Source organism: Stegodyphus dumicola, chromosome 10 (genome assembly GCF_044657685.1).
Source record: "Stegodyphus dumicola isolate Sdum_Otavi_A_Nest chromosome 10, ASM4465768v1".
Lineage (NCBI taxonomy): Eukaryota > Metazoa > Arthropoda > Arachnida > Araneae > Eresidae > Stegodyphus > Stegodyphus dumicola.
The window spans coordinates 13,986,570-14,003,602 of NC_140777.1; positions in this window are offsets into that span (position 1 = coordinate 13,986,570).

The following is a 17,033-nucleotide window of genomic DNA, read 5'->3' on the forward strand; positions in this document are numbered from 1 at the left end:
TTATTTAAAAGCAATGATATAGCTTATGAACATAAAAATTTTCATTTTAGGATAACATAAAACGTTCGTCATATTCGTTTTGAGTCATATCTTCAGGCAGACTTTTCATAATATTTTCACCTCCATGGTGATCCTAACAATTTTCTTCTTTGCTTAGCTTTTCTCTTTTACTTTACTAAAACTCGCTGTTAACAAATTTCAAAAATCGTTCCTAGAAAAAACCCCCAAAATCACTTGAAAACTCAGAGTTACAACGTGAATTGTTGATTAAATGATACAAACAGGTGTAATGAAGCTCAAGGACAGTCAGCATTGTCTCCAGAGAATTTACTAAGTGTTGTGCACTCAACACTCATTGAAATCGAGTCGCATTCCAACCAAATACCGTATAGCAAATAAATGGTTTTGGAGTCCAAGAACGATGTATACAAATGAGAAGAAGACGACCCGATCTGCCCGGTCTAAAAATAGACCTTATGATCTTGTTTGGGTCGCCCCTAAGTTTGTCACAAAAGAAAAAGATGAATCATAAACCTGGAAATCAATCCTGAAATAGAAGTTTATAAAAATGCAAAAGAAGCAAACAAACAAAAAATAAGTAAATAAAAATCTGAAAGGTTTCAGATTTTAAATTACGTCCAAAGGGACTTTTTCTTTTAACATTTTGTGTGTTACCTTTATTTATTAAATACCATGCTCTTCGCATTTAAGCCACAAAATTCAGTTCAACAGCAATAGCGCAAAATAATTTTTTAATGAGTATATCTTTAGAATTCCCGATACACAGACTCACGCGTTGGAGAATTTTTTTTTTCTTTTTTCTTTTTCGTACAGCGTTGTCATTGTTTTGAAATGTTTGCTTTGAAATCGTTTAATTTGTTAATCAAAAATCCATACAAAATATGAAATCGATAATAAAACAAATTTCAAATTCAAATTAGGGCTTTCACATGCCCATATTCTGTGGAACATTACGTTATTCAAATTTCGATGGCTCTAGGTATCGTTATTTTATCACAATGCGAGAAACATACATACACTCATGCAGATTCTTCATTATTTAATTTCTCTAAATATAATACCAGGCTCTAATATTTGGCTGTAACAATTTGAAAACAGTACGTACATTTCAACAGAAAATTCAAAAACGAAATTAATAGTCTTTCTGGGTAAATTGCACCTTTGAACTAATAAGGACCACAAAACGAAACACAGTCACAACCACGACATTAAAACACAAACTATAAACACACAGTTAACGCAGGAAGATGTATGCCAGGTTGGTCTTGTTTCGAAGCAATCGCATACCTAAGAACCACTGTATATCCAGACTTCCACAAAACTCTAATCCTTGACTTGCAAAACAAACGAATAATGTGTATTGCCAATGATAATGAATAACAAACGAATAATGTGTATTGCCAATGATAATGAATAATGAATAACAAACGAATAATGTGTATTGCCAATGATAATGAATAATGAATAACAAACGAATAATGTGTATTGCCAATGATAATGAATAACAAACGAATAATGTGTATTGCCAATGATAATGAATAATAAATAACAAACGAATAATGTGTATTGCCAATGATAATGAATAATGAATAACAAACGAATAATGTGTATTGCCAATGATAATTTTTAAATGAGTATATCTTTATAATTTCCGATACAGACAGAGAAACTAACGAGATATACTGTTTTAATATTTGTGCAAAATCCCAATCCTTTTCGAAGATAAAACGAATCTCCATTTCTTTTCATTTTTAGCTTATCATGCTGGAAGAAATTTGAAGGATGAAAATGTTGACAAAAAGTGAATAATACTACACAACGAAATCGTAAATCCGTGCTACCCCCTTCCCGAAAAAAAACTAAATATCAGGAAGAGAAATAAAGGGGGTGGGAAACAAAAACATGAGCGTGCGGCCACGCCGGAAGGAAGATTGCCGACACGCATAGATTCACATGTAACTGATTTTCAAAGCCATCGACTGTTTTTCTTGGAATATATTTGTCATTTCTCGTGCTAATATTTTGACGTTTCTCGCGTAACTGCAACCGCATTGGAGACTTCGAATTAGAATAAACATTTCGTACTTTTGTTTGGCTTACAATGGATTTTGTTTAGTAACAATTAATTTGTTTTTAAAAAGGAAAACTTTATTCTTTCCCTTTAAAGTTAATTTACTAACGCTTCCCTAGACAATAATTAGCGATAAAAATTAATGCATTTTTTAAATGTTAAATAATTTTTCATTTAGAAATTCATTTTTAATCAATGATGAAGTGGGCTTTTATGCACTCTAGAATTTTACTAACATTTTACATTTTAAATTTTGCTACCGTTAATTTAACGAAAATTGCAACTATATGAACAAAATGCCAAAAGATTTACACAGTTGTTCTTTATCTTTTGGAGGACACTCATTTGTCGTTCGCACACAGTCTTCAAATAAGAATTCACTTCTCTAAACCTACAGTATCAATAAGTAATTACACATAATTTTAATTGTTATAATCATTGCTGTGTGAAAAACATTTAAACAAAGCCTCAGCAACAAAACGTATCTGGTAACAACAGTTAATGGCCCGGCACCAACAACCGATCAGTAAAGGTTTCTGAACGCTGGTAGTTCGTTCCAAGATTCGAATGCCGCGAACGGACTGGCTGCATGGGCATTTACAGGGTTTTCCAGTACGTAACGTGTTAATACCAGCCACTTTGCTTTAGAAAGTCCTCCAGGAAGGTATCCATCCTTTCCGTCTACTGCCTTAGGGCGTAACTCGTAAGTAATAATAATAACAATTAATAGTGACGATATTGAATACTTTTCCCTTATCCTTATTAAATTCAAGTTGTCAATGAGGCATGTGACGTGTAAATCATGTAACGTGACTGGAAGCGTAATGATCTATCTGGCAATACTGTGGACTTCTCATTTGTAGAAGAAAGTTGACAGAACATTTGATGCACAGCCAGGACGAGTTTCAAGTGCCTAGAGTCACATAATTACTGTGTATTTTTCTACTGCTTTTTAAAAATGACTGATATCAGTTTCGAACAAGACCGAGTTATCAAATTTTGCTTCAGGCTGGAGCACAGTGCGACAGAAACTTATGCAAAGCTTCAGAAGGCCTATGGGTAAAAAGGTTTCTTTTGGACGTAATATAAAATCTGAGTGCGCCTAGATTTTATTTTATCTTTTTTTTTTCCCTATCATTACACTCAGAAAATTTTATTCACCGAATTTTATAAATGACTAAAATAAATAATCCACTTTAATGTTAATAATTTAATGATGATATAATCAAATAAATAATCATTTTGTAATATTGTAAGGATCTTAAGTTTTACTAACGTTTATTTTATTCTAAATCTTTACTATCACTTCTTATTTTCTACTTCCGGCCAGAATTGAAAGCTTTAACTTAAGTTGTGGCTTTTTGCCAAGCAAGAGAGAGGAAGGAGCTATTAGAAGCAGGCCGCTTGCCATAGTAGTTTTACTCGGTTGCTGGTTGCCTTCAAGGCCAGAGGTTTAACCTCTTGATAATTTTAAACGTATTGTAGTGTTAGCAGTTCTCTGTACTACATACGGCTTTTTGCTAACATACGGCCAATCTTGGAGTAGGCACTTGTTTGATTAATCCAAAGTTAAGTTTAGTTAGAGTTTAGTTAATATTTTTATATTCTTACGTTCAGACCACAAGTGGTTGGTCTCTGTATTCCGAAGTCCGGAAATCATTGTAAAGAGAGAAAAATAAAGGTTTTCGTATACCATTCCTGTGTGTCTTGTCTACTTCCCAAATTTATTGAACATAGCTTTAGTAAGCTCCCTGTTCCGAGTCAGGACATTTAATGTTCCCAAAGCAAGTAAGGAGGAACACAGAACCTGATAATATCATTATAGTTTCGAAAATCACTGCTTGAAAATGGTCATTAAATTTTAAAAAAAATATCAGATCTTGTTTAATTTTACCTTATTTATTTCAAAGCATCGTGTGCTATCAATCTTTTTTAATTTTACTTTATGTTTACGCAAAATTAAGTTCATAAATTTTGTGCTTAGAGTTTTTACCGTTTTACCAAAGTAAAGATGCTTGTACAAGAATTACGCGTGAAAAAATGCGCGAAATGCAGTTAAAAGTGCTTTAATGAGCTATGTTAAATCCTATTTGGAAAAACTGTGACTTTTATAATCTCATCACTATACGACGTATCACATTTAATAATTAAAAAGCGTTATGTGATACATACGCCATAGGTTTCAGTGTTAAAGTAAACCAGATCGTCCCTACACTTTCTTGCCGACATGTCGGTGACGCGCGCCTCGCCCACTGGATTAGTCTATCTCTTATAAGGTCCATGCGTCTAGCCTACTGAAAAGCAATTACTTCATTTATGTCTCCGTTTCTCCTATTTGTGTAAACAAGTGACGTCAGCGTTGCGAAGAGCCTAACATTCTTTGTCTATTGGCCTTGAAAATACTACGAACTCGAAAGAATATCCAAATTAAAATATTTTTATAAGAACTTCCAATGAAACAACATACGTAACTCGTATACTCAGCAGAATACATCACCGTTTCTTGAGGGACTTTAAATATGCATAAAATGTCAAGACAAAACTTAAGCAGTTAAAGTAAAAAAAAAAAAAAAAAAAAAAAAGAAAGAAAAAAAGAAAGAAAAAAAAAATATTATACGGCAAAACTCTGCTTTAAACTTCGTCTCAGTCCCCCAATTCAAGTAAATTAAGCATGGCTAGAAATGATTAATGCCAGTTAAGTTTGATGCTAGGCGAAAATATTTCATAGGAGGTCAGCGGATATTGCCAAAAAATTCGTCCTTAACTTTTAAGAACTCTTTTTTTATATATATACGTTAATTAATTTTCATCCTGGTGAGAGTCGACGGAATTAGAAGTGACGACTAAGATACATATTGTTGCGTTGTTCTTCAGACACCAGCTGTTACGTTAGTTTCTTCCTTCACGTTCGTACGGGGTTCGTGAGGATTTGGAGTGAATAATGACAATACTACTTGATGAAGTATTGAAACACACTTTATTGGCCAGTATCGTCAGGACAGCTCCAAAACACGTTTTTACAGTCGTCGATGAACTACTATAAACACACTGACACAATCAGCGACACAGCCTCCAGGTTATCAGGCTATCACCGTGGAGACATCTTCACGGCAAAGCACGAGAGTACAGCTCCCGACTCTGCTTGGTCGTTCTCGGAACTCCATGTACTCTCGAGACTCTCCACGCTACAACGATGCACTCTACGACACACACAGCACAGCTCTCGACTCTTCGGTTCAGTCGTTCCCGGAGCTGAACACGCTCTCCCGACGATGCACTAACCGCGATACACTACGAGACTCTTTCGGTGCACTCGAGGACCCAATCGGCACTCGCTGCCTGGCTGTCAACTCGATCGACTCCGGAGGGACTTACTCGCTAGACGAGACACCAACTCGATACTAACTATCTGACGCAGTAGACGAGACACACTGACTCGTCCTCTCGACGAGGCACACACTGGCCGACTGCAGACCAACAGGGTTTATATAGCTTTCGGCTTGTGTTCGAGAACATTCTGAGCTAAGCCGGTAAGAATTCTTTCCAGAAGATTCTCCATCCGCCCATGGCATATCGCCAATTTTGTCGCCAAATGTCTCCCAATGGATGATTTCTAGCCAAATGTGGCAACCCAGCCTTCCAATACGATTTTATGGCAACCCTAATTCTTCTTTGCGGGGAAGCTATCTCACCGTGCCTGTACAATTCGTAACAATATATTACAGAATAACAGTTTAATAAGCAAAAAACACTGCAAGCGGAATTACTTTCTGAATTAAATGACACTAAATACTTTCTAATTAAAGGAAACACATCTCGATTTAAAAGCGTTTAGTCTGCTTAGGCTTAGAGAGACATTTATGTAGGAAATTTTCTACCTATACTGCGCATTTCAAACACTTCGAATTGCCAAACTGCAGATGCGTTTACTGACTTTCTCAAATTACTTTATGTATTTGTTTCTAAAATAAAACGAATACCCTTAATTGAATTTTCATATTCTTTTAAAATATTAAGCAGTTTAAAAGTAGAATATCCGAATATATGTTGAATCTGTGCCGAACTCGAAAACTCTAGATCTCTAGTCCTATTATTTTAATACGCATATTTCTAGTAAACACAAGAACGTCTGATACCCGGAATTAAGTTAGTAAATTTAATGCAAGTTATAGTAAATTTAATGCAAAAAAAAAAAAAAAAAAAAAAAAAAACAATGCGACTTAAGATAAAAATAAGATTTCTTTGAGAATCGTTTTTTAAAGAAGATAATATTTCCAGAACGATGTTTACTTTTTACAGTACTGAAATTAGTTTTCTGATTAAACATCATCTTTTTAAAAGAGGTACCTTTACCTGCCCTTTAAATAGATGATGTTTAATCAGAAAACTTATTTCAATATTCGTAAAAGTAAACATTCTTCTGCAGATACTGTTATTTTGTTTCTATAGTAAATGCGCTTTGCTTTAAATTTGTATATAAATGTTCAAAAGTTGCAGGAAATTAAAATAATGTAATTTTTTGCTTAGTGTAGAATATTTTATGTCTAGGTTACATGTATCATTTATTTATACTTTATTAAAGATCTGACATGAATATTTCAATATTTAATTTAACAAGTATATGGAAGCTTAATATTACAGAAGAAGTTTCCTTTAAATGGAAGAACGCTGCTGTATCGGAAGGGGTTTTTTCTCATTCCTTAGCGCATGCCTGCCTTGTGCAATTGGAAGCATGTTCGGGTACCAATTAGGAGTTCGAATTCCTTCTAAGACATCGTAGATCTTCCTGTTTCCCGGCTCTAAAAATTCCAAAGATAGTGCAAAGGCAAAAATATTGTGGACGTCTCCACCCGGATTGGCGAATAGGTCCCCTACTCCCCAGTCGAGAAGTGAGTCGACTCCCCAGTCGACTGGTGAGAAAACCGGGGATTTTCCTCCTTCCTCACAGTATACCTTCTTGATTAATAAGAAACACATCCGGCCGTTGCTTTAAATATTGACATTAAATTGGCGAGTGGATCCTCGCCTTCCCTGTCGCTCTTTAAGTGGGTGATAATATCAGGGATTTTCCTTTCTACTCACTGTATGCTTTTGAGGTTAGTTAGAAACACGTCCGGTTGTTGCTTTAAAATATGCAATTTAATGTAATGATGATCCTATCCTCATCTACGATCATAACGTGTCTCATCATCTTCGTGCAGAAGAATTGTGGGATTTTAAGAAATTAGAGGATGCGACTTTTTTTCCAGCAGCAGACGTTGCCATGGTGATAAGTCACAGTTTGGAAGGGAAAATGGCTTTGTAGGGTGTACTTATTCTATAGTACCAGACTGTAGCAATCTGCAAAGGCACATCTGATTTTTTAGGTTTCCTGGCTTCAAAAATTTAAAAATTATTCAACATATTTTCTTATCACCAAGTCTTAAAAATAATTTCTGGTTATATTCAAAGAATTCAGATAGACGGAGAATTTCTAATACATATACGATGTGATTAGTTATTTATGTAATTAATGCAATTTTAGTTATTTTACGTATATTTACTATGTATTTAATTTAATTTTTTTATTTGTGGTCATTCAGTGTACTTGTATCTGTTTATTTCATACACTATGTCCTAAATCGTTTAATTTTGAATTGGCTGATGTCGGAATTGTAAGTGTAGTTCAAGTAGAGCCGAATAGAAAAGCAAATATATTTCCAACAAACCTTGAATGAAACTTTGAAGAACATTTGGCGATTTTCTGCCACACTGATGACATTCTGGAAGCTTCCGGGAAAACACATTTTCGAAGCCGTTGAAGAAATTTATTTCGGTACTTCTAAAAGTTTTTACCTCAACTCCCCTGGCATAATACTAGAAAGAGCAAACTATATATGCAGTCAATCAGTTTGTTTAGCTTTTCTACTTTACACGGCTCATCTTTTGTTCGGCAATTATCACTTTAAATTCTGCTTTGTGAAGCAATTTTTGTGAAGTGCGATATTTTCATGCGTGTCAAGGAAATCTCCGTTTTATCTGCCGGCTATTTAAAACCGTTAAATTCTGTAATTTATCTGAATGAGGTTTTAAGTTGGAAACGAACAACAGTACCAAATATGACGAAACTTCCGTTAAAATTGCACAGTTCTTTTAGCCAAATGGCTCATCAGTGGCCGAGCGATAATGTCGCTGAACACTGGTAGTTCGGTCCGACGGCAATTCGATTTAGAAAATGTTTGAAGCCTTGGAGAGCAACTACTAGAAATTATCTTCATCACGGTTGTATCATCAGTCCAGTCGACCGGTTTTTCTCTTGTTAATTTCCGACCGTGTGAGAAGGTTGTTCCCATATAAATATACACTCATGGACAAAAAAAATTAGCGCACCAAGAAATAATTGTGTAACGAAACTTGCAATGAAAGTACATGTCGGGGAGACATGCAAATGATTAGAAATGCAGCGTGATTGCGCATTACGTATAGCCGGTAGAGGGAGTTGAACGTCGTACTCTGTGGAGTATAAAACAGGGTAACCAAAGCTTGTTTGAGTGTGCTGAATCACTTACAAAGGAAGAGCCGAGGTATACATGCCATTACGCCGTGTTCGAAGACAATATGAGCAGTTGTCGCAGTTTGAAAGGGGGAGAATCGTCGGGATAATGGAAGATGGGTGGTCAGCTAGGCGAGTAGCTCGTCAATTAGGCCGCTCTGATTGTGTTGTGAGGAGGTGTTGGGACCAGTGGACCCGAGAGATGTCATGTACTCGAAGACCAGGCTCAGGATGCCCTCGACAGACCAGTCGTCGAGAAGACCGCCACATGGTAAGATATGCACGCGTACGGCCAACTGTTTTATCGGCTGCCATCCAGACACAGGTAGCACCTTCACTAGGGGCCCCTGTGTCTTCTGGAACGATATGAAGGCGCCTGGCTGAAGGACAGTTAGTATCGCGGCGCCCATTACGTGTGCTGCCCTTGATGCCCGCTCATCGACGCCTCCGTTTGGAGTGGTGTCGAGCACAAGGAAACTGGTCTGCAGAGGAATGGAACCAGGTCGTCTTTAGAGACGAATCCAGATTCAATCTCGGCAGTGATGACAATCGTGTTCGCGTGTGGAGAGCCCGTGGTGAACGCCTAGATCCTGCCTTTGCTGTAGAGCGACACATCGCTCCCACAGCTGGTGTGATGATATGAGGTGCTATTGCCTACAATACACGGTCACCCCTACTATTGTTCCGTGGCACCATGACAGCCCAGCGGTATGTTCATGAAATCCTGCAACCACATGTGTTGCCACTCATGCAACGGCTCCCAGGAACCATTTTTCAACAAGGTAATGCTCGGCCTCATACGGCAAGGGTGTAACAAGACTGTCTCCGCACTGTTACTACCTTTCCTTGGCATGCCCGATCCCCAGATTTGTCTCCAATCGAGCCTATCTGGGATCATTTGGGACGACGAGTTGGGCATCCCGCGAGTTTGAACGAACTAGAGGCAAGGTTACAGCAAATATGGAACGAGATGTCTCAAGACATTATACAGAACTTGTATGACTCAATGCCCGATCGTATCGCATCCTGCATTCGCGCTAGAGCGGGTCCAACGGAGTATTAACTCCTCCGTTCTTTTGTCTTTTTCTCTGAAATAAATTATCCTTATTCTTTGATTTTCTTTTCATTTACTTATATCAAAGAAGTTATCACGTATGTAAAATTTCGTTTCATTTTGACGACTCCTTCTTGGTGCGCTAATTTTTTGGTCCATGAGTGTATATTCAATTTGCGAAAATTTGTAGCTGTTTTCATTTACTTTTTGTCAAGTACGAATGAAAATTAATAAAGTCTGTATCTTCCTTGCTTAATTTTAGTATTAGTTAACTTTTTCAAGCAGCGTTATGTAACATGGAAAGATCTCGAATTTCAGAAAGCAGATGAATTTAGGGGGCATAACATCAAATGTAGAATAGTTGATTTTGAGGTTGCCAATTACTTTTTAATGCAGCCATCGCATTTTGTTATATCTTACAAATATATATAGAATATTAATATAAATGAAAAATTATCTCCTAGGTAATGTCAAGTGAAATTTAGAGAGTAATTGTGCATTATTGTGGAAATTAAAAATTGGAACTGTTAATTAAAATGCTTAACTAAAGAATTAAATCAAGAATAACCAAAGAATTAAATCAATTATATTTTTTATTCTGTAGAAAGATTCCGATTTATCAAGGGGAACAGAAACCTCTAATATACATCCTAAGTCGCGCTTTTGAGACATGAGAAACGTAAGTTAAATTTCGTCAAACGACCTAGTAGAATGGAAAATAAGGAACTTTTTTTTTTTTTTTTTTTTTTTTTTTTTGGTGAGGAGTGTACAATTGTTGCCTGACGCAATCCACATCACGAGTTCTCAAATGTTCACGGCAGCACTAGTTGTCCAATCTTATGTCCGAATTTGAGCGGCTAGGGCATTTAATATGTTTATTTCATATGACATGACTGGATGTTCTGCACGCCTGTTCATTCGTTGCTTGGAAATAAAATCCATGCCGTTAATTCACTTCCATGCCGCCCAGATGGTTAGAATGGTTAGGGAAGCGTGATTGCGATACCGTAGGGCCAGTTCGAATCCCGGAAAAGGCATGGATGTGAAATTGTCTGCCCCTTCAGTGGAGGTAACGATGGCCACTTATTAGGTGCCTCCACCAAAAAAATCCACCACTTCTAGCCTTAGGTGTGGCCAGTGCTGTTATAGGCAGGTGCCCGCCATTGGGAGACAAAGTTCACTTTTTAACTCTTTGAAATTCAGACCCTTTGCTAAACCGTCTCCTCAAAATGCCGAACCGCCCGAAATACTTTTCCAGTTTCACAGCAATTTCCTCCCCTCCCCGTCCATTAACGCAGAACATAGGTGTGAAGATTGGAATGACGTCCATTGTACTTTCTAACAAAGATTCCATTAGCCTTTGACCCCGTTCTTTGTGAAACTATTCTGAAGGTCAGACTAATAAGCTTTTCTGTTATGATCACGGCTTAGATGTTGTTTATTTCCGTTATTTTTATAGGAAGGAATAAATTGATTAAAACTAAATATAATCCTTAAATTTTTAAACTGCAATTCTATTGCTGTTCAAAACTTAAAAGCACACTGTACCACAAAAGAATCAACAACGAAATGTCACTAGCAAGCAAAAGATAAAAAACCTCTTAGGACAAGCTGTCTGCAGTAAACTGATACAAAGCCTTTGAGGAAACTGCACCTGCTACTGCATATACCTTAGGAGGAGGGAAGAAAACAAGATTGCAATCTCGGCCGTTTTCGGGCGGTTCTGGTTGTTTCAATGTAGGACCGTGTCGGACGGCTTGGTTGTGAAAGAGTTAATGCATGTTCAGTTGATGGTTACATTGGGACAGTACGTCCAGTAGAATGGGTGATGTATGGAATATACTTCGTTCCGGTATATTCTTTACGCACTTTGTTAGTCCTAACTGCAATGTTTAATAGTCAGCATACTATGTTCCTCACTACTTCGTTTTACAGGAACCTCGTGAACTATTTAGCGAATTATCGCTAGGTTCACGCGTATAAAGAAATACAGAAAAGGTTTAAAGTACCCTTTCATTAAAGATATATTAACAGCTAGCCCCTTCTCGGGCGTACAGAAAGCCTCCACTCGGGCTTCCAATCAAGATAAGAAAAATATGAAGCCAATCTAATACTAAACTAAATTGACTTAGCCAAAGCTAGACACAATTACATAACGTAGTTAGTCCTCAATTAAATTAGCCAGCAGTTATCAACAGGCACTTACAGTACGGCCGAGCGTACTAGTTTTAATAACGAAATATCCTGATATCAAACATACGCCACTAAGGAAGGACTCCTAAGCTCTGCTACTAAAACAAGCTGAACCTTCCTTAAATACTCCTTCTATCTCTTTTGCGTACAACGCTAAAAACTCATTCTGGTAGGGAGTTGTTAAGTGGAAAACAAGAATTGAAAGGAAAGGGTTTAATCATTAAAATTGACTCTTATAAAATTAAAATACACTTTACACGCATGTCAGAAAAAGAGCTCCAGCGAATGCATCCGTTTTGGAACTTCGCCACAGTCAGTTATTTAACTACAGAACCAATGCTTAAATAACAAGGGGAGGGGGCGTGGTAAGAAAATATCTAGATTTCTTTGAACCTAAATTATTATGAACACATTTCATATTTGTCGTGATATTTCCGGTTTTATGTTCATAGACGAAAATGCTAAAACTACGCGGATACCTTCAACTTTTCAGATTGAATGCGATTTTAATGGAGAAGAAATTGGTAATATTTCCGGCGAAACAAATGATACCAATCCATCCAAGTTACAGTTCAAACCTGCAGTTCCCTAACGTATTTTGCTTATTCAGTTTTTTTTATTAAAAGTTACATATCTTCTGAAGGAAGAATTAAAGATGTTATTTTTATTTGCGTCTATACTGATATACTTCAAAAAGAAGAACAAGAACCTATTGTGGCATCATCAGGTATCATCAAGCGAATACTTCCACTCCCGACAGTGGAGATGGCGAATCCTTTTTACTCACCAGTTTTTCTTTAAAAATGCAAAAAAATAAACTAAAAGAGGAATACATTTTAAAAAGAAATATCTCTCCATAGGAGGTGCGAAGAAAATGCCATCGATTTCGTCCCGAAGCAAAAAAACAAAAGCAAAAACGGAAGAGAGAAGATTTTTGGAATTTCCTTCGGCGAACCGGACTACGTTCTTTTCGGTCACGTGATTGATGTGGCGGAAATTTGACGGAAGTGGCAATTTGGACGGGGGTGGAAGTGGAAGCTGCCTGGGGACAAGGGAGTCGCAGGCTCCAAATCTGTATCGTGTAAATCCCCCGTGTCCTGTGGATGATGAATCAGTTGGATACGTTCTCTTCTCCTTCGCCTCCTCCTCTGCCATGTCTTTTCTGACTTTGTCCCGAGGCTGGAAGAGACAGTCCCGGAAGCCGTTTGGGACCGGACACTCGATTTGCACGTGGTGGATGCTATGTAATGGGATTGGGTCACGCTCGCTTCCAAACGGCGACATTACCGACGGAGCGCATAAAACTTAATAGGGCTTCTGACTCGCAGCCGGGGTGATAATCGATAATTTCGATGCCTTTCGTAATAATCATAACTCACGAAAATGCAAACGATCATGAAAATGTCTGTAGGAAGCGGGAATCACGGAGTTAGGACGTAATATTAATATAGTTAAACCTGATGCTATTAAATGATGTTTATTTCGTTATTGATTTAATTTTTCATGCCTATAAAATTAAACGTTTAATTTGAAGGCTCTTCTCATTCGGCCAAAAAAGGGCTGTAGCTTCCAAGCACGATTCGAGATTTTTGAGATTAAAAATCTGATGTGTACACCACATGACTTCCTTGTAATGGAATATTAAATTATACGCATTTTTTCTTGCATTTCATTTAAACTTATTGGATTGAATTAAATCTACTTCGCCGACAGCGCATAAACCACAATAGAATAAATGCATTCTTTAAAATTCCCTCTAGTATTTGTTTACCATAGCGACACTGTGGCGCAAGATTCACTTAACAGTATTAATAATTATATAACAGTTAACTTATATAATAATTATATAACTTAAACTAAGTTAAATGTTATATAATCCAAAAATTATATAACAGTTAACGGATATATTTCGTTTATATTATAACTCATAATGCACAGAATTTATATCATTTAAAGAATAGAATTATCTAATCGTTGCCACATGTTCTAAAGAAATTAAGCAAACAAAACAAAAAAGAAACAGTTTTTGACAGACGATTGAGTATTTCTCAATCAATTAATTCAGTTCTCACTTCGCAAGAAGGCAAAAATAAACTCAAAATATCTATATTAAAAATTACAAAGTAAATCTCCAACACTTATTTCCTCGAAAAAATTCCTGAAAGAATTAAGCACGATTTAGTTGGCAATAATAAATGAATGCGTTATCTTTGTTGTTGCGAAGCTAAGTTTCTCTAGATTAGCAACAAATCAAGTAGTCTCCTGTTTCAAATGTAAACATCAATGGCCACCATTAAAAACAGGCTTAGCGGCAATTAAACAACTTTAAAATTGCTGATAATTCTAAAAATATTGCACACAGAGTTACTAAAGGCATAAAATCCTTAACCGGAAGATAAAAACAACATAAATCAATCATTTTTAAAGCAAAAAATGTACAATTTATAAACATATAAGAGTAAAGAAACCGCGTCACTGAGCCGGGTAATAGAGTGGATATATATATATATATATATACTTATATACGTTTGGTGCGGCCGATTGCAACCAAAATACGAGGTGCACATCTACATGTTATAGCAGTCCTATATAGAAAATTTCAACGTTCTGAGGCTACTCGTTTTTTTTGAGTTATGCGAGATACGTACGTACGTACATGCGTTCGTACAGACGGCACGAAAAATTCTCTTCAGAATTCATTTTAAAGCAGTTTTATAATTTTTTTGAAGGAAAAGAGTATTTTATTCTGTCCTTACGTACAGATATCACGCAAAAACATCGTTAAATTGCATTCGATAGTGGTCAAAATGGATATTTTCGTTGAAATATGCTGCCTGAAACTTTTCGCGATTACAATACTTCCTTTTTACTTCGTACAAGGAAGTAAAAATGGAAGATATTTTCTTATTTAAATTTGTCTCTTATTGATTAACAAATTAAACTATTTAAAAGCATAAGATGCAGTTCTTAAGAATATTATTTTTTCAACATTTTAAACAGACTGATTTAAATAAAAATGCATTTAATTAATTACATATCTAATTAAAATATTAAATGTTTTTAATAAATATTATTATATATTTTTTCTCTTTCAGATATATACCCTTTCAGATACTTTTTCCTTAAAAGCGGCTGTTAGTCTGGAAATGGAGTTTTGGATCGTTTCAATGGCGTCAAATGGAAATTTGCGTCAAAATATCTCATAATACCTAATAAAACGAACCTGATGTTGAATTGCTTTGCAGTGTTTTATTATTAATGTAAAGAATAACACATATTGTTGTGATTCATACAAATATTTCTCCCTAGTATATATTAGCATTCGTTGTGCCTCGCTACATTTGTGTAATCGTTACATAATACAAAAACTAATCAATGCACCATGAATATTTAGTAAGTTTAGAGTTTGCTTGTGCTTGTTTTATATTATCGTTTATATATGTAACTTTTATACTTATTTACTGTGCATATTGCATAATGTTTAATTTGTGGGCTTTTAGAATAGTACATCATATGCTACGAATTTACCATTAATTTATCATTGCAGTTGCATGCGACAGGATTTTGTTACATAATATTTAAAAGTTTTCCTTGAATATTGAAAGAAAAGCAAATCTGAAAAAGTTCAGACTTTAACGATCCCCCAAAAAGATTTGTTAAGGTCTTTTACGCTCTCTCCGGGCTCGCAGTTTACCAGTCTGGCTGTTGCATTTACTCCTGTTAGCTTTATTATTAAGCACCATTTTCTTTGCACTTACGTCACATACGATTCAACAGTAAAATTACAGAAACTTTAAAAGCAGCTTCCGATGCATTTTTAAATATTTCTTTTTTCCTTTGAGAACATACAGATTCCCCGTGCACCACATATGTACAACACTGGGCTTACAGAAGTAAGCCTGAAGTAAGAATTGTTGGTCCGAAAACCACACTTTCAATTTTTCTGCTGCCAAAATTATTCAAAAAACATCTTCCATTGGAGAACTGGATTTTCTAGAGGCATTTCACATTCATAAAAATCTTTCTGTTCTAGTTAACGATTCTAATTCCAATTCAAATTTGCCTTCGGCCTTTAAAGAAATTATGTTTTAGTTCTTATTCTTGCTTATTCTTGTCCAGGCTTTCTTATCTTATCTAATCATTATTTCTTATCTTGTTCATTTGCGGTTTTGCAGCTGAGGATGGTGGTTCGGTAAAACCATCGAAACTAGTCCTGTGGAAACTTTGTAAATATAACGCTGATTTTTGTTGTTTGTCTTCTGAATTAGTATTTATTCGGCGTGTTATTGTGTCTTAATTACAGAAGTAAGTTAACTAGAACATTAAAGGTTACATGTATAAATAAACATTAAAAATTACATGCATAAATAAAGCGAACAAAAGCAGAGAACAGTAGTCTGGACTTCATGAAAACAGATAAGTTCACTGGCCAAGTCACTCCGAACATTTTCAAATCGTTCTGTAAGCACAATCTAGGGCCATCAAATGTAGGGCACGAGAAAATCAAATGTTCCACATCCTGAGGAACTCTTTTTGAACATTCACATAAATTGTTTGATCGTAGATTAAAACGAAACAGATAACTTGCAAATTTACCGTGACCAGATAAAAACTGAGATACTTTAAATTTTAACGAGAGAAAAGACTCGGAATTCAGTCTATGGTAAATAGAAGGAAGGAACTTTTTGGTGACTTCAGCATTACAAGATGAAATGTATTCCTCATTCCACATAACTAAAAGCTTTTTATAATGAAAGGACTTCCAATAGCTCTTTGGAACGCTAATGTTGATATCAATGGGTAAATTTAAGACATCTTTAGCTAAGAAATCAGCTCTTTCATTTCCGTAGAAACCATGATGAGCACGCACATAAGCAAAGCAGATATCAATACCTCTAATTCTAAGTGAACTAACAGTTACTAGGGTTTCGATAACTAATTTATCGCAGCTGGTCATACTGTTCAAAAGTTGAAGAGAAGAAAGAGAATCAGAACAAATAAGGTACTTTGAGGATGTTGTCCCATGATCCTGGACCCATTTGATGGCAAGATAAATGCACAGAAGTTCTGCTTGAAAAACTGTACATTCATTCCGTATACGGTGTCTAAGAAAACAAATCTCGGAATGGCCTTCAAAAAGAACAAATGCAAGGCCAACCTTG